Raw genomic sequence first — 25,109 nt, 5'->3', positions numbered from 1 at the left:
AGTTCTTTGCCCGACTCTGCTTTACTCTACATTACCGCCCTGCGGACAAGAACGTTAAAGCCGACACTCTGTCCCGATCATTCCTGTCCTCCGACCAAGAGGAGGAGCCTCTGCATATCATCGACCCCTCTAGAATAATGACTGTAGCCCCGTTTGACCTGTCTCGTCTTCCACCCGGTAACACTTTTGTAGCTGTTCAAGGTTCTTCTCTGGGGTCATTCGTCCAAATTAGCCAGCCATGCTGGCCAGAGGAAGACCTTCCTGCTCATCGCCCAGCATTACTGGTGGCCCTCTCTACGCAAGGATGTTGCGGATTTCATTACGGCCTGTTCCTCCTGTGCCCGTAATAAAGTTCCCAAGCATCTTCCCGCTGGTCGTCTCCTGCCCTTACCTGTACCTTCCGCCCCGTGGCAACACATAGCTATGGACTTTATTACGGAACTCCCTGTTTCTGCCGGTTGTCCTGTCATTTGGGTGGTCGCTGACCGCTTTTCTAAAATGGCTCACTTCATCCCTCTGCCTGGTCTCCCGTCCGCATCTGAGCTGGCTAAGGACTTCATCCAGCACATCTTTTGTCTCCACGGCCTTCCCCTCCACATTGTGTCTGATCATGGGGTTCAGTTCACTTCGCGCTTCTGGAGAGCTACGTGTAAACTGCTGTATGTCACCCTGGTCTTCTCTTCTGCTTATCATTCCCAGTCCAATGGTCAAGTGGAACGTATCAACCAGGTTGTCACCAGCTTTCTCCGGCATTTTTTCTATGCTCACCATAACGATTGGGTTGAGCTCCTGCCCTGGGCCGAGTTCTCCTATAACAACCATGAGAATGAGTCTTCTTCCAAATCCCCGTTCTTTGTGGTCTACAGCCAACACCCCCAGATTCCATTTACCGTCTCTGCTTCTGTGGACAATCCTGCCGCGGAGTCTCTGGTCAGCGAATTTTCTACCATTTGGGAGAACACTAGATCCACACTTCTTCTGTCCTCTGAGCGGATGAAGAAACATGCCAATAAGAGACGTCTGGATCCACCTCAATTCCATCTGGGAGACAGGGTCTGGCTCTCCTCCAAACATGTTCAGCTCAAAATACCATCTTATAAGTTGGGTCCGTGGTTCATCGGCCCGTTTGAGGTTCTCAAGCAAATCTATCCCGTGGCTTACAAGCTAAGACTTCCGGCCACCTTACGGATTCCCAACTCCTTTCACGTATCTCTCCTCAAACCAGTTGTTCTTAATTCTTTTTCTGACAATCCAGGACGTCTATGAGGTAGAGAACATTTTGGCCACCAAAAGAGTAAGAGGATAAACCTTTTTTCTGGTGGATTGGAAGGAGTTTGGCCCGGAGGGAGGTCTTGGGAGCCCAGGGAGAACATCCATGCCCCCCTTCTTCTTAAAAAATTTCTTGCAGGCCAAAAAAAAGAGGGGGCGTCAAGGGGGGTACTGTAGCATCGGCGTCTCTGCCCTCTGCTAGGTAGATACGCCATCTCCCTTACCGCCGCGCTCCTGCCCCGGCGTCTTCCGGCCTCCCTGCTGCTGCTAGTGCATGCAGCTTCCCTGGCACTGCACTTAGGGCGCGCGCTCCCTCCCTCTTAAAGGGGCCATGCACGCCGCCCTAAAAAGTCCCCGGCCAATGGCCGGTGGACTCTCCCTATTTAAAGCACCTCCTCCAATATGGAGGTGCCCGTGCAAGGTTGTTGCTTTGTGATACTTACTTTGCTTCAGCCCTCAGGTTCTCTGAAAGTCAGTCTTGTCCGCCAGTCTGATCTTCAGTCCAGTCCGCCAGTCTGACTACTTTCCAGCCCAACAGTCTGCCTTCAGTCCAGTCCACCAGTCTGTCTATGGGCTCTGCCTGCCTGCTTACCTGGAAGCACCTGTCTGTTACCTGTCGTGCCTGCCAGCCTGCTTACCTGGAAGCACCCGCCTGTTACCTGCCGTGCCCGCTTGCCTGCCTTTACCTGTCGTGCCCACCTGCCTGCTTACCTGGAAGCACCTGCCTGTTATCTGTTGTGCCTGCCAGCCTGCCTACCCAGAGCACCTGTCTGGCTATCAGCCGAATCATTCTGCCTGACTACTTGGACCACCCGTCAGCCTGCCTGCCGGGCTCTTCCGCTGTACCGGTCAGTTCCTGCTCTCATACAAGGTCAGTTCCAGAGTGGCACCTGGTCCCTCTGCTCAGTCCCTCCCTGGTTCACGGAGTCGACTGAGCCGCCGTGCGACCCTGGTCAGGCCGAGTAGATACTTTGTCACGCCCCTCTGGTCCCTCCTTGCACCGCAGCACAGAGGTTCCACCACCCGAATCCGTAACAGAAGCTAATCCATAAAAGGCCAGTCTTGGCCTTCCTCAAAGTGCATGACTCTAAAGTGGTTTACTTTTGCCCTGGAACAGAGGGAGAAGGTGACAGTAATATATGAAGCCAGATAGTAGAGTACTGCTTAAGAGATGGTAGGAGGACTAAGCCTGGACAAGGCAAATCAGGGGAATTGAGGAAAAATGTCATGATTCAGAGGAAAAATCTTGGGTGAATATTAAACATAGTATAAATCCACTCTGTTCTTGGGGAATCTACAGTGCTCAGCATAAATGAGTACACCCAACAGATTCATCAGAAAGCCTTTAGTTTCCTTATGGGATCAACATTTTCTTTGGTATACCATAGTACTAAATATTCCCACAAATGTGGGCCATTGATTGCAAAAAAAGATTTGTTATTTTACACACCCAAAAAAGTAATTACCTAACAAATTAATTCAAGACCCTGTTGCAAAAATGAGTACACCCCAATGAAAGTCTTAAGAACAAAGCTAAAAATTAGAGTACAAAATTCTAATTAGCAAGAATCAATCAATCACGGGTAAGTCTAATTATTCAAACTTCAAAATGAGGAAGAAGGACTGTGTCCTTCTAAACGCGTCGGTGGATTTTTGGCCCTTTCCAGACCCCGTTCTTTTGGCTGTGACGTCACGTGTTGCCCCACCCCCCCATCAGCCTTGTGGTCACGTGACAGCGCTTCTGGCCATAGCGAGTTATGTTTGAATCACCTCCGCAGAGCTGCAACGAGGCTTACTGACAGGAGGACGCTCCCGCTCCCTACCACTAGCACTAGGCGCCGCCTCGCACAGGCACACTCTGCACCACTTGCCAGTATGGAACTCACCACTCCAGCAGGCAGGTATTTGTTGCTGTTCTGTTCTTACAGCCTGATTGGAGCGACGCATCCCTTTCTAAGTAAGTGCTTCTTGTAAAAAGTGCACCCCTAGCATGCGGGCTCCTCAAGGGAGTTCACTGGTTTGCATTTCTATTATACCCCTAATGTGTAAATATTATTAACACCTTTGTATGTATTGACTTTTTCTGCATTCATTTAACAAGAACGAGGTCTAAATATTCCTATCCTATTTCTGTTTCCTTCTATTTTTGTTCACATATATAGTGCAATTGAATTGCATAATTCATCCCTTTGTATAAAGCGGTAGTTTGTTTTGAAGTTTGGATTTATTATTTTTGAGGGCTAGTACACACACAGGACCCTCTTTCTACCTGCAGCTTTTCCCCCCTTTTTTGTGTGAAACGCCAGTGTGGTTTTTGCATTATTTGTTTTTATTAGGTCTAATTATTCATTAAACAGGTGTCCAGCCGACAGTTGACTATAAAAGTGCATTACTTAACAAAGAAAATCCATTCCCATTTCATGCTGTCAGCAATGGTACCACATGGAAGAGAAATGTCTTAAAACCTGACAAAGAAAATAATTTCTCTGTATAAGAAAGCTGAAGGCTACAAGAAAATTAGCAAAGCTTTACTTATCAGTCAGAATACGGTAGCAAAACTGATAGAAAAATGTAAGAAAGATAGAACTACAAAGATTTCACAGAGTGTCCAGGCCAACCACAAAAGATAACACCTAAATAGGAGCAACCTCTGATGAGAGGGGTTGAAGAAAATTGACATGTAAGTTTACTGCAATTTGCTAAAGAAGTAGAAAGCCAAATCGGGGTGAGTGTTTCCCGTGACACAATACAGCAGCGTATCTAGGAAAGGGCGGTGGGGCATTATCCCCTGTTGTAGCCGGCAGAGGGGCACCGTTGGTAAACAGGCACTTCTCTGAGCAAGCTGACAGCCTGCCAAAATGCCGACTCCCAGCATTCAATTGTACTCGCGTCTTTCATGCACAAGTATAATTGAAGCCCTGACCACCAACACCTCCGGTTCAGTGTGGCATCAGCAGCATGATAAGGTGATCTGAACATGTTGGTGATGTATTCATATACAGATGGTGGTTCTGGTGATGTTTTCCTGTACTGATGTGGGTGGTGATGCTGTATTTCTGTACTGGTGATGGTTCTGGTGATGTATGTCTGTACTGCTGTTGGTTCTGATGGTGATGTATTCTTATGGTGTTATTAGGTCTGATGCTGTACACATGTAACAATCTAATTCAAAACGTCAATGGAGTAAGTAGGATCATCTTTAACAACTTTTAAAGTCAGGAAAAGGGAAAAATATTGTGGCAAGTACTCAGGATTTATACCAATACTGAATGCCTTTAATGTTCTCATCTACTATTTTACTCCTTTTATGACCCTTAAAGAGTATAATGACCTAAAAAAGGCACCACATACTGCAAGAAACCCCTACAGTGAATTCCCCCACAATTTCATTTCACTGTCCCCCCACATGCCCAGTATGATGACAGCACAATGCCCACACGCAAATCATAATACTGTCACAGTAAATCCAACACAATATAATATCTGCCACCGCATGATGCCCCCAAAGTACCCCCCCCCACACACAGTTTGATGGCCCCACAGCTTCCCATATATATGGCATGATGGCCCTACAAAACCTTATACACAGTATTATGATTCCCATAGGCATTATGAGGGCTCCTAAAAAGCCACACACAGAATGATGTCTCCCATGGGCAGTCTGAGGGCCCCTATACATATTATAAGGGTCCCACACTATGAGGGTTCTCACACACACACACAATATGATGCCCCCAACAGCCCAAACATGCAGTATGAGGGCTTCCACAGCTCACCACAAAATATGAGGACCCCCACACGCAATATAATGTCTCAAACACCCTCAACATGCAGTCTGAGGGCTCTCACAGACTTCCACATAGTATGAGTGCCCCAACACACAATATGATGTCCCTTGAACCAATGTAGTACGAGATACTCTCACACAGTGTGAGCCCTCCCACAATATGTCAACTACAGTCCCAACATGCAGTATAAGGGCCCCAAGAGTCCTTTGCATAGTATGAGGTCCCCCACACACAATATGAGGACTCGCGCAGCCCTCCTTTTAGTATGAAGGCCCTAACAGCCACCACTCAGTATGAGGGCCCCCACAGCATACAGTACAGTATGAAGACCCATACACAGTTTGATAGCCCTGCAGTCCCAACACACTATGATGCACCATCATGTCCCTCACAAGTACTGACAATAAACAAATAAAAACTACCCACCTTCCACCAATCGCCTGATGTCTTCCCGTCATTGCATTGTGCAGACTAAGCCTCCGTCCACAAAGGAAGCGTGATCTAATGATATATTCATGCCTTATGTGCTGAGTTACCCTCAAACTCCCAGGCTGAATGTTGCAGCAGTGAGCTAACGGCTTGTTGCTGCACCATTCTATCCAACATTATCTGCACCCTATAGATGTAGATATCATTGGAATTGTGAAGACACTAGGGGAGTTGTGAGAGTGGTGCCACTCGGCACTGATCCCCGAAAGCTCATGGGCCACATAGCGGCTGCATGGTCGGGGACATTCATTTACTGAACAGGAACAACACCTTTAATTATGTTTATAGTACACAAATATAAAAAAACAGAGTAGATCAGAGCCCCACCGGCATCCCTAGCGCCTCTTCTAATTAGTATGCCTGGTGCAATGTCAAGATGTTGCATTGGGCCTACTAATCAGAGGTGTCAGGGATGCTGGCCGGTAGAAGGAGGTTCATAGGGCTTTAGTCCGGCAGGCACGGACAACACACATGGCCACTGGACCAGGGTCTTGCAAATCTTTTTGCTGAAAAGCTCCATAAGAAAATGATCTGTAAAGAAGAAGTATCATCTCTGACTTGAAGAGTTAAGCTCCCCAGAAGCCAGGAATACTCCGCAGGGTGTGATGTAGTGTCTGTCTTCCCAACTTGTTTATAAATTGTTAGGCAACCTGATTAAAATGTGAAGGTGTCTGTTCATTCCCTAGGTTTTACATATCCAGCAGTAAATTAGCAGCCAGGAGAACTTTGCTGTGTGACATGTGAAAAATATATCTAGGCCTTCTCTTATTTCTTTGCAGACAGGCATAATAAAATAGAGCTTGTGTTTACCCTTGACACATCTTTCCTCTGCTGTTAATGGCTGCCTTAACTCAAAGCGGTAAATCCTGTATGTTTAAAGGTGATATCTCTTTTACTGTATTTTCATTAAGTTAATGTTTAAGCGACGCATGTATAAGCTGGCACTGGGAACACTTGGTCCTTGTACTGCTATAAATGGCAGAGAGGTTGGGTCTGTTGAAGCTTGTCTGTCAGCTGTTTGAACAAGACAAGCACCTTGATACAGCTGGCCCGCCGCATTCAGTTTCATGCTTCACACACCGCCCCGGTGTCTGACTCTATCCCTATCCCCTTTCCAGTGACTGCTGCTATTCGTATCCTGTCCTCCCGTTCACATTACTCTGCTTCATGACCTACTTTGAAAATATGGTGTGAATAAAGATTCACAAATTAGATTGGAAGCCTGCCATAGACTGTGCAAACAAGCTAGGTCTGGGAAGTTCCTGTTAGAACAAACATGGCTCTCTCAGCACCTTACCCTTGTAGGGCCCTGCTTTTTACTATTCAGCTGGTCACGTCCCACAAGTCAGGACTGATTGGCTCGCTTTCCTCCCTACATCAGAGCTCTGCTGTGCAATCACATGAAGGCTTTATCATATTGCCTAGCACGCGAAACAGCTGAGGTGGTAATAAAGATGAATGCGTGCTGCTTCCTGGCCGAGCTGTCAGCTGCCGCTCACTAATAATATCAGTACTACAGGTCAAAGTCAGTGCAAAGCACTCGGTGACATGGGCTTTGTTTACACAGGATGGATGCGTGCCAGGTCCAAGATACGTCAGATACACTATGGCCAATAAATGACACGTTTATTTTCAATCTACACAATGTTAATATGTAACCAAAGTGCAGGTTTTGTTACTATGTTACTAGATGCACGAAATAAACAGAGACACATGAGTCAGGGTTATTTTTCTCTTGTCAGGAAAGGGCATAAGATAAAATCAGCTGCATAGTAGTAGTAATATTCCGACCTCCTGTGTGAAAGCAAAGTCACGTAAAGGAAATGGATCACCATTTTTAAAAAAAAATCTACGTAATGACACAAACTTTTTTTAATCAGTTTTTTTATTATCTGATTGCAGCTTTTTTATTCTATTTTCTGTACATAATGATGGGGGAGGCCATGTTACCTGAGCTGCGGCTAGGAGCACTGGCGGACACAGACAGAAAATGGCCCCAGTGCAAGAACAATTTATAAGCACTTTAGGCCAGGGTTCCCCAACTCCAGTCCTCAAGGCCCACCAACAGGCCATGTTTTCAGGATTTCCTTAGTATTGCTCAGTGCTCAGGTGATAATTACATCACCTGCACAGGCAATAATTCCATCACCTGTGCAATACTAAGGAAATCCTGAAAACATGACCTGTTGGTGGGCCTTGAGGACTGGGGTTGGGGAACACTGCTTTAGGTTACGTTCCCTCGATGAGTTTTTGATGAGTTTTTTAAGCTGTGTATTTTTGAAAAAGTGTAAGTAGCCTATTTTACTGAAAGGGATTGCCGGTCCAAATCGAAAAGTCTGCAGTCACTCTGTGTGACTACAGACTTATGAATCCTCCCAGTACAAGCACTATGCACTGCGGGGATTCATTGTTTTTTGAGTTGGAACTGGAGGGTATGTATGAGATATGCATACTCCTGCCAGTGGGCGCAGCTTCGCTTCTATACAGTTGTATGGAGCAAGGCCACATCAACTAGATGGCTTCTGCCAGGAGTAGGTATAACTCATGTGGAATGGACAACCCCTTTAATGGGTGTAGAAATAGTGCAGAAAATCTGAAACATGAAAAACTCAACAAAAGCTCATCGTGGGAACGTAGCCTTACAGTCCAATATATCATCATAATGCACAATTCCACTTGCTTTTGGAGGTGGAAATGGGCCCCCTTACTAGTGTTGAGCGAGTATGTTCTATTAACCCTTTCGCCGAGTATGCTCGGGCCGAGCATACTGTCTATTTCTTACACATTCCTCACATGTAATAAAGCTGTCAAACAGTTGCAAATCATGCACACGGGAGCGATTTAACCTTATCACCGAGCAGCTGTAAATACTCAAAGCTCTGCCCGAGCATACTCGGACAGAACATACTCGCTCAACCCTACCCCTTACCTCTTGGGCCCCTGTGTGACAGGTTGAATCAATGAAATATCTGCTCCTGGCTAGGAGCATTCACAGATATATGATTTACAGCATTTACCATGAACAGCAATGGTCTGGAGACGTTCATTGATTTTTATGGAAGAATTTCTAGACTACAGTGTCCATTTTAGGTCATGATCTGATATCAAAATCAAACATCAGAATGTCAGTTTGAGGCTAAATACCCTGTCTGACAAGTGATTTTGACAAATGATTCTGACAAGTGATTCTGACGAGTGATTTTGACGAGTGATTTTGACGAGTGACTTTGACAAGTGACTTTTACAACTGTAATAATAAAAAAAAAGTAACTGTTCGCTGATGGGACTTGAACCCAAAATTTTGTGCACTAAAGCCAGTGCACTAACCACTAAGCTATAAACTCAGTTGTAAAGATGTAGGAGTTCTATTTGGTTATATGATTTTCAGTGCAATTTGTCTAAAACTCATTGGGATTTATGCACAGACTGCAAGCAAGCCAAATTCAAATGATGTTTGATTTTGATGTGTAAGTCTGATGTGTGACTTTCTTCAAACATCAGAATCAGAATCACAATGACTTTTAGTCACCCTGAGTATTTTCATGGTTGATGTCATAAGACAAGAAAAGCTGCTAGATAGTATCACTTGACTTGATAGCTTAATGGTAAGGCATTAGCCTCTGAAGCTGCAGTGTTAAAGTTCAAATCCTGATAGGGATAAGATTTTTTTTTTAATTATGCCTATTTAGCAGACAAACTACAGGGGTGTTTTACTTGTAATATCTGACGCACTGATTGTCATCCTGATGTGTTTAGAGTTTCAGACACGCTGTCTATTTGCATGGTAAATTATATAGCCAAAGTAAATTGGGAGGTACTAATTTACTAGTGACTTTATATTTGCATAATTTCTTAAAGGGGTCTAATCATAAATTGCATAGCCAAAGTAAATTGGGAGTTTGCAGCCAGTACTTGGGTGGATGGAAATAAAAATTTACCATAAAGACATGCAGTCGAGATTCCAAGATGACCTGTAGGATGAAATGGTGATATTAGGATTCAGAGTAAACACATATTGGCAAATAATACTCTCCACCAGATTACACAAATAACCATTAATTTTCTTTCAATTCTTCAATGCAGAAGAGATTTGATTCTTACTTTCATATAATTTATATTTCAAATTTTATTTTTATCGAATAATTTATCACTCAAAACTTTGGAACCACTAGTAAGAACCTACATCATCAGTGCACCAGTTGACACTTGTACTTTTTATACCCAAAGTAACATTTAGAAAAAATTTGACAGAAGTCTTGGCACAAAAGTTTAGGAGTGTAATATTGAATGTGTAATCAAGATCTGAAATGAAATGATAAAGAAACATATCAGTTATGGCACTAACTCCATAATTATACTTTCTTAGACCCTTCACGCCTTGGCCATTTTCCATTTTTTCTGTAAAAGTCCAAAATGACTCCATGTGCCTCATACATAAGTGGTTCCATCAGGGATTTCGTCTGAATTGCATTTTTGTGGATTTACACCGAAACCCGACTTAAGAGCTCAGCGGAGAGCGCAGGATAAATGTGAGCCAAACCTTGCTACGAGGCAGTGTGAGCAAATATATAACAGTACAAGAATAGTTCTTATTTTTATTTTTGCGTGGTTCACTGTGCAGTATAGGTGATAAGATGACTTTACTCTTAGGGTTGGCTCAATTACAGCGATACCAGATTTATTTAAGTTTTTTTTGTTTTGCTGCTATCACACAGTAAAAATGCTTTTCTATTAAAAAAAAAAACATTTTTTCATCACCTTATTCTGAGAGCTGTAACTTTTTTCACCTTTCAGTAAAAGTGATAGGACTGATTTGTTTGTCAAGTCGGTACGATTACAGTGATACCAGATTTATATACTGTATATACTCGAGTATAAGCTGACTTTTTCAGCACATTTTTTATGCTGACAAAGCCCCCTCGGCTTATACTCCTATATATACTTATACACACGTGGTCAAAATTGTTGATACCCCTCATTTAATGAAAGAAAAACCCACAGTGGTCACAGAAATAACTTCAATCTGACAAAAGTAATAATAAATTAAAAATCTATGAAAATGAACAAATGAAAGTCAGACATTGCTTTTCAACCCTGCTTCCACAGAATGTTTAAAAAAATTAAACTCATGAAATAGGTACCCCTGAAAATAATGTGACAAAAGGGACATGTTAAATCAAGTTGTGTCCACTAATTAGCATCACAGGTGTCTACATTCTTTTAATCAGTCAGTGGGCCTGTATATAGGGCTACAGATACTCACTGTGCTGTTTGGTGACATGGTGTGTACCACACTCAACATAGACCAGAGGAAGCAAAGGAAAGAGTTGTCTCAGGAGATTAGAAAGAAAATTATCGACAAGCATGTTAAAAGGTAAAGGTTATAAGACCATCTCCAAGCAGCTTGATGTTCCTGTGACTACAGTTGAACATATTATTCAGAAATTTAAGATCCATGGGACTGTAGCCAACCTCCCTGGATGTGGTCGCAGGAGGAAAATTGATGACAAATCAAAGCGACGGATAATTTGAATGGTAACGAAAGAGCCCAGGATAAGTTCTAAAGAGATTAAAGGTGAACTTCAAGCTCAAGGAACATAAATGTCAGATCGCACCATCTGTCGTTGTTTGATCCAAAGTGGACTTCATGGGAGATGACCAAGGAGAACACCATTGTTGAAAAAAAAATCATAAAAAAGCCAGACTGGAATTTGCCAAACTACATGTTGACAAGCCACAAAGCTTCTGGGAGAATGTCCTATGGACAGATGAGACAAAAATGGAAGTTTTTGACAAGGCACATAAGCTCTATGTTCACAGACGGAAAAAATGAAGCTTATCAAGAAAAGAACACTGTCCCTACTGTGAAACATGGAGGAGGCTCTGTTATGTTCTGGGGCTGCTTTGCTGCATCTGGCACAATGATTATTGAATCTGTGCAGGGTACAATGAAATCTCAAGTCTATCAAGGGATTCTAGAGAGAAATGTGCTGCCCAGTGTCAGAAAGCTTGGTCTCAGTCGCAGGTCATGGGTCTTGCAACAGGATAATGACCCAAAAGACACAGCTAAAAACACCCAAGAATGGCTAAGAGGAAAACATTGGATTATTCTGAAGTGGCTTTCTATGAGCCCTTACCTAAATCCTATTGAGCATCTTTGGAAAGAGCTGAAACATGCCATCTGGAAAAGGCAACCTTCAAACACGAGACAATTGGAGAAGTTTGCTCATGAGGAGTGGGCCAAAATACCTGTTGAGAGGTGCAGAAGTCTCATTGACAATTACAGGAATGGTTTGATTGCAGTGATTGCCTCAAAAGGTTGTTTAACAAAATATTAAGTTAAGGGTACCATCATTTCTGTCCAGGCCTATTTCATGAGTTTAATTTTTTTTTAAAATTCTGTGGAAGCAGGGATGAAAAGCAATGTCTGACTTTCATTTGTTCATTTTCAAAGATTTTTAATTTATTATTAATTTTTGTCAGATTCAAGTTATTTCTGTGACCATTGTGGGTTTTTCTTTCATTAAACGAGGGGTACCAACAATTTTGACCACGTGTGTATATACTTCTATATAGAGTATATACCAGAGGGCAGGGGTTGCGATGGCGGAGGAGCGGGCACAGGCAATAGCCGCTGCTGCAGCTACCACGTGTGCTCGCTGCTAAAGACAATGAATATTTACCCCTCTCCACGCCCATGGGAGTGAAGAGGGTGAATATTCATTCTCCTTAATATCACAGTGTGAGTCGCAGCTGCCACTTCCTGCAGCTGCTCTGCGATCCTCCGTGCCCACTATTAAAGAGAATGAATATTCATTCTTCTCCACGTCCATGGGCATGCAGAAGAGTGAATGTTCATTCTCTTTAGTAGTGAGCACATGTGAACGCAGAGCAGCTGCAGGAAGTGGCAGCTGCAACTCACACTGCACTATTAAGGAGAATGACTATTCTCTCCTCTCTATGCGCATAGTCCCGGCATGGAGAGGGGTGAATATCACGACAGCTAACCTCGGCATCTGAGGGCGCATGGCAGTGATGTCATGCGCTGCTCAGATGTTGAGGTGAGCGGCTGTCAAACAGGACGCAGTGCTGGAGCAGAGCAGAGGGGAGGAAGGAATAATTGTTTATTTTTTTCATGTGTGCAGTGATAGGGTGCCATGCATACTAGGATAGTGGGGCCTTGCTTACCAGAATTGGGATAAGGGGTGCCATGCACACCAGGATTGGGGATGATGGGACCATGCATACCATGATTGGGGATGAGGGGGCCATACATACCATGATTGGGATGAGGGGTGCCATGCATACCAGGATTGGGGATGCGGGAGCCATGCATACTATGATTGGGATGAGGGGTGCCATGCATACGAGGATTTGGGATGAGGGGTGCAATGCATACCAAGATTGGGATGAAGGGTGCCATGCATACCAGGATTAGGGATGAGGATGCCATACATAACAGGATTGCGGATGAGGGGTGTCATGCATACCAGGATTGGGGATGAGGGGTGCTATGCATACCGGGATTGGGGATGAGGGGAGCCATACATACCAGGATTGGGGATGAGGGAGCCATGCATACCATGATTGGGATGAGGGGTGCCATGCATGCCAGGATTGGGATGAGGGGTGCCATGCATACCAGGATTGGGATGAGGGGGGCCATACATACCAGGATTGGGATGAGGGGTGCCATGCATACCAGGATTGGAATGAGGGGGGCCATGCATACCAGGATTAGGGATGAGGGATGCCATGCATACCAGGATTGGGATGAAGGGGGCCATGCATACCAGGATTGGGATGAGGGGTGCCATGCATACCAGGATTGGGGATGAGGGGTGCCATGCATACCAGGATTGTGGAAGAGGGGTGCCATGCATACCAGGATTTGGGATGAGGGGTGCCATGCATATCAGGATTGAGGATAATTGGTGCCATGCATACCAGGATAGGGATGAGGGGTGCCATGCATACCAGGATTGTGATGAGGGGTGCCATGCATACCAGGATTGGGATGAGGGGTGCCATGCATACCAGGATTGGAATGAGGGGTGCCATGCATACCAGAATTTGGATGAGGGGGGCCATGCATACCAGGATTGGGATGAGGGGTGCCATGCATACCAGAATTGGGATAAGGGGTGCCATGCATACCAGAATTTGGATGAGGGGTGCCATGCATACCATGATTGGGATGAGGGGTGTCATGATAATCAGGATTTGGGATGAGGGGTGCCATGTATACCTGGATTGGGATGAGGGGTGCCATGCATACCAGGATTGGGATGAGGGGTGCCATGCATACCAGGATTGGGATGAGGGGGGCCATGCATACCAGCATTGGGATGAGGGGTGCCATGCATACCAGGATTTGGGATGATGGGTGCCATGCATACCAGGATTTGGGATGAGGGGTGCCATGCATACAAGCATTGGGGATGAGAGGGCCATGCATACCAGGATTGGGGATGAGAGGGCCATGCATACCAGGATTAGGGATGCGGGGGTCATGCATTCCAGGATTGGGGATGATGGGGCCATGCATTCCAGGATTTTGGATGAGGGGACCATGCATAACAGGATTTGGGATGAGGGGTGCCATACATACCAGGATTGGGGATGAGGGGGTCATGCTTGCCAGGATGGGGAAATTTACCAGTAGCTGCTGCATTTCCCACCCTAAGCTTATACTTGAGTAAATAAGTTTTCCCAGTTTTTTGTGGTAAAATTAGAGGCCTCGGCTTATATTCGGGTCGGCTTATACTCAAGTATATATACGGTAGTTTTTTGCTACTTATGTCTACTAAAAACAATATTTTACGAAAATGAACTTGTTTTTGCATCTCCATATTCTGAGAGCTGTAACTTTTGTATTTTTGTTGACGAAGGAGCTATACTAGGGCTTGATTTTTGCAGGACGGTTTGACGTTTTCATTCACACCATTCTTTTACATATGACTTTGTTATCGCTTTTTATTAAATTTTTTGAAATTCTGATGAAAAAGCGACATTTTTGGCGTGTTTTTTTAATTTTTTTATGATCTTTGCCATGCAGAATAAATAACATGACAGTTTTATAGCTCAGGTTGTTCCGAACATGGCAATACCAATTAAGTGTACTTTTTTTTGTTTATTTTTGTTTCAACATAAACACTGCATTTTTAGTGGAGAACGGCTTTTCGTGATTTGTGTGCGCTTTTTTCTGTGTTTTCTACTTTTTAACATATTTTATTTAATTTATTTTCCCTGTTTCACTTAGTCCCACTGTGGAACACGTATATTTTTTACTTTGATCGTTGGTCTCATACACTGTACTAATTGTGTACTGCAGTGCCTGAGATCTGTCAGTGAGTCAATGACTGTACCTGTGAGATCCTGCTTATGACAGGATCTTACAGGCCACCATACCAAGGGATCATCAGATGACCTCAGGATACCATAGCAACTATCGCGGAGGGGGTTAATCCTGCCAAAGGGGGTCTTTTAACCCCCTTTTAACCACTTAGATAGCGCTGTCAGTTGCGACACCGGTATTTAAAGGGTTAATCGACTGCTATCCATTCCAAAACCAGTCGGGGCTGATTCCGCAGGGTTTCAGCTGTCATGTACAGCTGTCACCTGCGGAAATTACACTCACTGAATGGCGCTATTTACTTTTTCTTCAGCGCAGTTAAAAAGCGACGCTAAGGAATAAGGCTCCTTAAAAGGCGTATTAGCGGTTGTTAAGGGATTAAAGGAGTTTTCCCAAGAACAAAGTTTATTTTAATCAATAGCTCTAGGAATAATAATAAGTTCCACAGTTGGATGTATTTAAATAAAATGTTCCTGTGCTGAGATAATCTTATAAATGTGCCCCTGCTGTGTACTGTGTAATGGCCGTGTCTGACCGTACAGGAACATAGTCTGATTATACCTGATCAGAGGGGAAGCAAAAGAATATATAGACAGGACAGCAGGGGATCGCAGCTGATTCTTTCTGTGAGGTAAAACATTTCTCTGTCTGTTTAAAAACATTTTTTCCTTACAGAAAGAATCAGCTGCGATCCCCTGCTGTCCTGTCTATATATTCTTTTGCTCCCTCCCCTGCCCAGGAGAAGTGATATGATCAGACCATGTTCTGTGCATGGTCAGACACAGCCATTACACAGTACACAGCAAGGGAACATTTAAACAAGCAAGACATTCCCAATAGCCTTTGTCCATAATTCACAATCAGGCAATTGAACTGCCCAAAGCATTATATTACTAAGTATAAGCACATACGTTTCTAGTAAATCGCTTCAATTCATTCCTAGATAATATGAACATGTCCATAGCACTGACAAGGGATTATCTTTATGTGAACTACAGATTGCTTGATCTTTGATTAATGTATTTTGGTCATGCTATCGGATTTAGTAAACTGCTCATTAATTGCCATCAAAAGATAAATGAGGTTTGTAAAATATCTGCAGTAACCATAGCAATGCAAGTGTAACCAGCCAGTAGGAAATCTATGTGAAATATGGCTTTATCATTCGGGACAACACTACACATGTCTTCATCAATAATCTACAGGCAGGAGACAATGGTGTCAACAAAAATGCTAACCAGTTATTTGAATAGCAATTCAAATCAGTATATTCCATGGAAAGTCACTGACCATGATCAAATATCAACTGTTTGCTTGGATTCACAGAAAATCCACTATACAGTAAATGCTGCCTCTATTCTGAAAAACAAAGATGTATGATGCCCCCACATAGCCACCTCCCCCATATACTATGATTTCCTCAGAAAGCCCCTCACACAGTATGATGTTTCAACAAAGCCCTGAACACAATACGATGTTCCCACAAAGCTCCTAACACAGTATCATGTCCCCCCACACACTTGCCCATACGGCCTCCCATGCACTGGCCCACCCACCTGCTACTCTTCTTCCTGCTCATTCAGTGTGAAGTTGGAGGCCGTCTCTGTCTGCTGCCTGCCTGCAAACTACTAAGTACTACTAAGTTCAACCTTACTGACTGCTGCCTGTCTTAAAGGTGATATTTTAGTAACCTAATACGTATCCCTTATACACAACATATGAGATAATTATTAGGGCCAGTTCACATGGCAAATCTTCAAGCAGAAGTTTGGCGTGGGTAGCCACGCTGACATTCTGTTGAATATCCACAGCAGCCACTTACTTCATGCCTCCCATTTATCTCTATGGGAGACAGCAATGAGGATTGCGGAGCTTCAACATAACCTATATTTCTATTTACCGTACTTCATATTTAGTACCAAAATTCCAGAAAGACCATATTAGTAAGTGTCTTATCATCATTTTAAACACATTGGTCAACAATAACCAGAAAATGGCCAATCCCTTTAATTGTAGTTTAAAGTTTTGAAAGAATTTACTTTAAAGAGGTTGTCTGACCCCGAAATCCAGCATTTTTTAAGCTAATCTGTGCTGTATTATAATATACAACACTCCTATACATTTTATTTTTTGATTCTACCTTTCATTCCTCCTGAATTTCACTTGATTACCTGCACCCACTTTGTTTACCTGCAGCTCTACCAAACTTGACAACTCCCTGTGCTTTATTATCTAACCTCACGACCAGAGATGGCACAGCCGGGCCTCAGTGTCCAGCCCTGCCCTCTTCCCTCCCACAGCACACTCATTGGCTGATAGTAATTTGCCCCTGGGCTGACCTCTGTCATCACTCCGGTATTGGAAATAAGAGAGCAGTGATCCTGTGTTCTCAACCCTGGAAAACAGCACAATAACTCCACTCCACAGCACATCCACAGTGCTGAGCTTCACATGTCTCCCACATCAGCCCTGACATAGGAAGTGAAGTGAAAAGTCTATAGTGATGTGTGTGTGCAAGAGTGTAAGTATGTGTGTATTTTTTTCCACAAAAATAATGTTTTAGTCCCAATTTTTTATTTTCACAAGGGTAAGAGGAGAAAATGGACCCCAAAAACTGTTGTGCAATTTCTCCTGAGTACGCCAATACCCCATATGTGGGGAAAATACAGTGTTTGGGCACACGGCAGAGTTCGGAAGGAGCATTGCGTGACTTTTTGAACGCAAAATTGGCTGGAATTGAGAGCGGATGCCATGTCGCGTTTGGAGAGCCCTGATGTGCCTAAACAGTGGAAACCCCCCCCACAACTGACCCCATTTTGGAAACTACACCACTCAAGGATTTTATCAAGGAGTATAGTGAACATTTTGAATCCAGAGGTACGACACAGAATTTGATAACATTAGGTCATCATATTGAATAAATTGTCATTAGTCTTGAGCGCAAGTGCTCGCTACTTGAGTTTGCATCAGGTACACGGGTATGCGCCATGTATCACGGGTGCTCGAGTGACATGCTTGAGTCTCTGCCACGCATGTTTCATGGTTATTAGACACCCAAAAAAGCATGCGGGGATCGCTCATGCATGGCAGGCAATCCCCGCAAGGCTTTTTGGCCATAAAGCATATGGGGCAGAGACTCGAGCATGTCACTCGAGCACCCGCGATACTCAGTGCATACCCGAGCACCCGATGCAAACTCAAGTAGCGAGCACTTGCGCTCAACACTAGTCGCCATATCGTCATTTTTTTTTTTACTTTTGAAAAAAATCCCTAGCCCAACCCTAACCCTAACACAACGCTAACTCTAGAATTTATTTTTTACGCCGTTCCTCGTGCGGTATAAATGATTAGACTACTTTATTCTTTCAGTCGGTGCGATTACAGCGATACCAGAATCATATCGGGTTTTTATGATTGACAGCTGCCACACACTAAAAGACGCAGTTTTTGCAAAATATAGTTTTTGCATCGCCATATTTTGAGAGCTATAATTTTTCCATATTTTGGCCGACAGAGTCATATGATGGCTTGTTTTTTGCGGGATGACTTGACGTTTTTATTGGTGCCATTTTCAGGCACTTGACATTTTTTGATCGGTTTCTATTCTGATTTTTGGGAGGCAGAATAAACAAAAACCAGCAATTCCAGAATTTTTTATATATTTTTTTTTATGCTGTTCTGCTTGTGGTAAAATTGATAAGGGAGCGTTATTCTTCGGGTCAGTATGTTTACAGCGGTACCACATTTATATAGTTTTTCTATGTTTTGGCGCTTTTACACAATAAAAGCTATTTTATAGCAAAAAAAATATTTTTGCATCGCTTTATTCTGAGAGCTATAACTTTTTTATTTTTCGGCTGATGGAGGTGTATGGTGGCTTGTTTTTTGCGGGACAAGATGACATTTTCAGCGGTACCATTTTTATTTATATTAATCTTTTTGATCGCGTGTTATTTCATTTTTTGTTTGGCGGTATGATGATAAAGCATCGTTTTTTTGCTTCCTTTTTTTTTTTTTTGTACCATGTTCACTAAAGGGGTTAACTAGTGGGACAGGTTTATAGGTCAGGCCGTTCCGGACGCGGCGATACCAAATATGTGTACTTTTATTGTTTTTTTTTCATAATAATATTTATTGATGGGTACATTATATTTTTATTTTTGGTGGATTATTTATTTATTTTTATTTTTTTCATTTTGTAACACTTTTTGGACTTTTATTCTGTGTCCCACTCTGGGACTTTCACTGTTTTTATTCTGATCGCCAGTATAGCACAGGAATGCAGCACCATTCCTGTGCTATACAGGCTGTCAGTTCTGTACAGGGAGAAGATAGTTTGGTCATGCACTGCGCATGACCAAAGAATCTTCATGCTGTCTGGTGACCCGGATGTTGTCATCACGACATCGGGTCATCATGGCAACATCCGGGAAGCCGCGGCAGACAGCGCATTGAGGGGGTTAATGTGCCGGGAGCGGTGCGGTACCGCTCCCTGCACATAGTACCGGGTGTCAGCTGTGACAATCAGCTGACACCCAGCAGCGATCGTCCCGCACCGCTTGTGACCTAATAATATGTCATTGGTCCAATCGGCCCAGGTCACCATGACGTACTATTAGGTCATACGTCAAAAAGGGGTTAAAAAGCTATCCAGAGTACACCATTTTTCTGCTCCATTTGCTTGTTTTCACTGCATAATAAAGCCAGATCTGTTCAATATTTCAGCGCTAGAAATCCAGAAATTTAAACTGAACGTGGACAATATTGGCCTCCTTTTCCATTCTGTTGCAGTGTGTCGGTGAAGCTATTCACACTAGGTCTCTGTGTAGAATAATATTAGTAAATTACAGGCCTGCTATTTAAAACCGTGGCTCTCTGTCAGACATTTCACCTAAAAGACTGTTCCAAAATACTACATTTTTTCCATTTTCATTCTGTTGCAGTGTGTCGGTCAAGCTATTCACACTACTGTAGGACTCTGTGTAGAATAATATTAGTAAATTACAGTCCTTCTATTTAAAACCGTGGTTCTATGTCAGACATATCACATATAACTATGTTCCAAAATCAGCCATTTCTCGTGAACGTTGAAAATATTGTCCTCCATTTAAAATGGGCAAGGTGCGTGGCAAGGGACGGGGAACTGAACGTCATGGTCATGGTGCATGCAGAGGCCGAGGACATGGCCGTGGGCAAGCTGAAATTGTGCCACAACAAACACCCATATCTTGTCACCCGACTTTCCTGTCCCAATTTCAAGAGGACCGCAGAAACCACTACTGAACACAGAGCAGTGTCAAAAGGTTGTTGGTTGGATAGCAGATAATTCTTCCAGTAACTTTGCCACCACCACCTCCAACCTGTCTTCCACATGGTCAAGTCTCAGTAGCATTGAGTCTGGACTGCATATTCCTCACCCTAATCCTCCTTCCTCCCACCATGCCGAGTGCCCGGAGACAACTGATCCCACAGTTGGATACTCAGAAGAGCTATTCACTTTTCCATTTGTAGATTCGGGCCTCTCGTCTGGCCAGCATCAAGCGAGTCAAGAGGAGAACTCGTGTAGCGATGCCCAAATATTGGAGCAGACACGGTAACATGAATGCGACGGAGGTAAAGTGCAATTACTGTCGCAAGAGGTGGATGATGATGAGACACAATTGCCAGAAAGTCAGGAAGAGGACCAGGGTGCGGAAGTGGAAGACGAGGTAGTGGATGATATAGTAACTGATCCAACCTGGCAGGGAGACATACAGAGCAAGGACAGCAGCACACAGGGGGAGGGAGGCGTAGCACCACAACAGGAGGAAGAAGCAGTGTGGTGGCCGCAGACACAAGGCGGGAAAGCATTCCTCGTGACGCCAGCACGATGGAAGTTGCCAGTGCAACTGTTAGGTCTTTCTGAGTCTCGTTATTTTTTAAAGACTCTGAAGATAACCCCAAAAAGGCCATTTGCACCAACTGCCAGGCCAGCATCAGCAGAGGTAGCAAACAAAACTAGCAGCCTGACCACCACCTCCATGAACAGGCACAAAGCACCCGACTAAGTGGGCTGAACCCCAGGGTCCAGCAACAGTGTCTGCAGGTGACACCACTGCTTCATCCACTGTTGTGCGTGCACGCCAGCCCTGACTGAGAAAAGTGTGTGGGAAGGTTCCCGGACACTCTATGGCTGCCTTTTTACTGAGGTGGAAACCCACGCAAAAATGGGGAGAACATACAAAATCCTTGCAGATGTTGTCCTTGCTGGGATTTGAACCCAGGATCCCAGTGCTTCAAGGCTTCAGTGCTAACACTGAGCCACTGTGCTGCCATTCACCCTCGGATATCTAACAGGCTGGAGAAACTTGCACATACTGCCACTCTATCTTCAGCTCCTTTGTGAGAAACGAAAGTATTTGCGCAGCCACTCAGTCTACCAAATAAAATTCCTGAGAAGGAAATTGAGGGTGGCTTCGCTACTTGTACTGGGGGCAGTGCTAATACCATGGCCCCATACCATAGTTCACTGGAAATATTCCAAGCTGGTAGGAGGCAAGCCGATTTCCACAGAAAAGTATCAGCAGTAATGCTCTAGGACCCGTGCTTGTGGAAGGCGGGGACGACACCAGGAGAAATAGTGGCAGCTGAGGACCGAGTATGGACACCCAGCCGCTGCTGCCATGAGGTTGTGAAAAGCTTCAACCTCCACGAGCCTAAAAGACAACTTTTCAAGTGCAAGCAAGCAAGAAGTCCAGAAATGTGGCAGTTTAGTATTGCGGCCTGTGGGTGGGTGGCTGGCTGCATACTTGCGCTTGCATTCCAAGTAACAGAAAACTAAGCAGATGGTGGCCTCTATCATCATCACGGCCTCACCTCGGCACTATGAACTCTCCTGATTGGGAAGCCAGGGCCCACCGGAGGAGTCTCTGGATCTCTGGTGGGCCTGTCCAACCCTGCCGAGAAACAGCCCTGGCTAAGAAAAGTGTGTGGGAAGGTTCCCGGACACTCTATGGCTGATTTTTTACTGTGGATTGGACGTGCTTATGCATGTTATTTCTCAAACCGCATTGCAGATCAGGCAATTGTCCTAGTCTGTAGTCATGAAATTAAAGTTGCAAAGAAAGATGTTTGTGTGTCGAAGCACCGACAAGTGTGAGCTGATGTTGGACGGGATGCCATTGCTTATGCAACAAGCTGCATTAGAGGACTTCCTAGGAGAAATGACACCCGGAGTAGATACGGTTTCCCTCTATGCCAGTCCTTTCACCGAGCTAAAGAATATGGCTGTGGTGAAATACAACTCTCACTGAGAAGCAGTGTCAGACTGAAAAATATTGGGCCCACCAGAGGATTTGATTCTGAGGGCCCACCTTCCCCCCCCCCACTCTAGAGCCCCATAGCAGCTGCCAAGTTTGCGCTATCATGAACTCTCCTGATGGAGAAGCCAGGGCCCATCCCAAGATTCTCTGGTGGGCCTGTCCAACCCTGCTGAGAAGCAGCCCTGGCTAAAAAAAAGTGTGTGGGAAGGTTCCCGGACATTCTATGGCTGTTGTTTTACTGTGGACTGGCTCCGTACCGTTCCTGGCCACATTCACCTGTCCACGTGTTTGTGGTTAGGCGGTCCGTCCCAGTAAGTGCACTGGGGAGGGTACGGTAATGTTCTGGGACCCGCGCTTGTGGAAGGCGCAGACGATACTGGGAGAAATTGTGGCAGCTGGGGACCAAGTATGGACACCCGGTCGCCTCCGCCATGGGGTTGTGGACAGATTCCGCCTCTGTGAGCCTAAAAGGCCACATTTCAAGTGCAAGCAGATGCCCAGAAATCTGGCAGTTTAGTATTGCAGCCTGTGGGTGGGTGGGTGGATGACTGGCTGCATACTTGCACTTGAGTAGTAAAGTGCAATAAAAGAGGATTCTTGCAGGATATGTCAGAGATGAGGAAAGGTTGCTGGGCAGAAGAAATAAAGTGGAACCAAGTTATGCCAGAAGAGTCGGAGGGGGAAGAGATTCAGATGCTGCACCTGATCAGGCGACCTCCAGGAAGGATTTCCTGGCTATAAAAGCCCAACATGCCAAGACACAGGGAGATTTGGCGCCAGGCTGCAGTGTGCAACAGACGTGTTCCAGAGGGACCGCAGAATCCAGCGCGGCAGGCCCCTGCCAGAGGACTGAGCTGCATCAGAGTTAGACACCACATGAGAAGTTCTGGACTCCTCACAGAAGCGCCCTAAGCCCTGCACGTGTGGCCCAGAGTCAGGACCTGCGCCCCACACAGAGTAAGTTCCTGGGACCCGACGCCCCCTGTCAAGAGCTGAGGTCTGGATCCCCGCACCCCAACCGTGAGAGACTACTGTCGACAATCCAGCCAAGAAGAGCTGAGAGAGGACTGCGACAGGAAAGACGCCCCAGCAGTAGCGGAGGAATCGCGCAAGTGAATAGGGCCGTCACTTCCAATTTCAACTCACGGTAGCGGGGACAGTTGGGATTAAGATTTCAGGTTGGAAGGAGGCCGTTTGGTGCGTGGGAGGCTAAACGGGTTCTGATAGACTTTATCCGGAAGAGACTTGTGGCCTAGCGGGAATAACCGGTGACCCCCGCTAGGGTCATATAAAGAGAACTCGCGTGTTTCTCAATGTTATTCCAAGTTGTTGTTTATTATCCCTGTTACTAACCCCCTTGCATAATACTTTTTATACATATAAAGTGGTTTTAGCAATCCCTGACTGCAGGGCTGGCTCTAGGTTTTTCTGTTCCCCGGGCGAAAGAGTCTCAGTGGGCCCCTTTAACACATACCACGATTCATGATGCACAGATACCGAAGAGAAATATAGGTATAGTACAATGCAAAGATTTCACTTCTTACATTACATGAGCAATATCTATTGTAAATTCTACAATAGCTCAGAAACCGGCGAATCGCTCCACGCAGTATACTGGTCCCCATAAAATGCTCCATACAGAATACTGGCCCCCATATAACTCTCCATATGGAATACTGGCCCCCATATAACACTCCATACGGAATACTGGCCCCCATATAATGCTCCATACAGGATACTGGCCCCCATAAAATTCTCCATACAAAATACTGGCCCCCATATAACGCTTCATACAGAATACTGTCCCCCTTAAAATGCTCCGTACAGGATACTGGCCCTCATATAACTCTCCATACGGAATACTGGCCCCCATATAACGCTCCATACGGAATACTGGCCCCCATATAACGCTCCATACAGAATACTGGCCCCCATATAACGCTCCATACAGAATACTGTCCCCCATAAAACGCTCCGTACAGGATACTGGCCCTCATATAACTCTCCATACGGAATACTGGCCTCCATATAACGCTCCATACGGAATACTGGCCCCCATATAACGCTCCATACGGAATACTGGCCCCCATATAATGCTCCATACAGAATACTGGCCCCCATAAAACGCTCCATACAGGATACTGGCCCCCATATAATGTCCCATGCAGGCTGTTTCCCCCACATATTGCCCTATGCAGGCTGTTCCCCCCTTATAATGCCCCATGCAGTCTGTTCCCTCCCTTATAATGCCCCATGCAGGATATCACCCCCCATATAATGCCCCATGCAGGATGTCACTTCTCCCCCCCCATATAATGCCTCATGCCGGATGTCACCCCCCATATAATGCCCCATGCAGGATGTCACTGCTCCCCCCCATATAATGCCCTATGCAGGATTTTCCTTTCCTCCCCATATAATGCCCCATGCAGGATGTCCCTTCCCCCCATATAATGCCCCATACAGGATGTCACCCCTCATATAATGTCCCATGCAGGATGTCACTCCCTCCCCATATAATGCCCCATGCAGGATATCACCCCCCATATAATGCCCCATGCAGGATGTCACTTCTCCCCCCCCATATAATGCCTCATGCCGGATGTCACCCCCCATATAATGCCCCATGCAGGATGTCACTGCTCCCCCCCATATAATGCCCTATGCAGGATTTTCCTTTCCTCCCCATATAATGCCCCATGCAGGATGTCCCTTCCCCCCATATAATGCCCCATACAGGATGTCACCCCTCATATAATGTCCCATGCAGGATGTCACTCCCTCCCCATATAATGCCCCATGCAGGATATCACTTCTCCCCCCATATAATGCCACATGCAGGATGTCACCCCCTATATAATGCCCCATGCAGGATGTCACCCCCATATAATGCCCCATGTAGGATAT

The sequence above is a fragment of the Phyllobates terribilis genome, unplaced genomic scaffold (genome assembly GCF_046119375.1).
Source record: "Phyllobates terribilis strain yellow unplaced genomic scaffold, ASM4611937v1 Scaffold_4__5_contigs__length_816908805, whole genome shotgun sequence".
NCBI lineage: Eukaryota > Metazoa > Chordata > Amphibia > Anura > Dendrobatidae > Phyllobates > Phyllobates terribilis.
The sequence above is the reverse complement of the archived record's forward strand: the minus strand, read 5'-3'. Positions refer to the sequence as shown.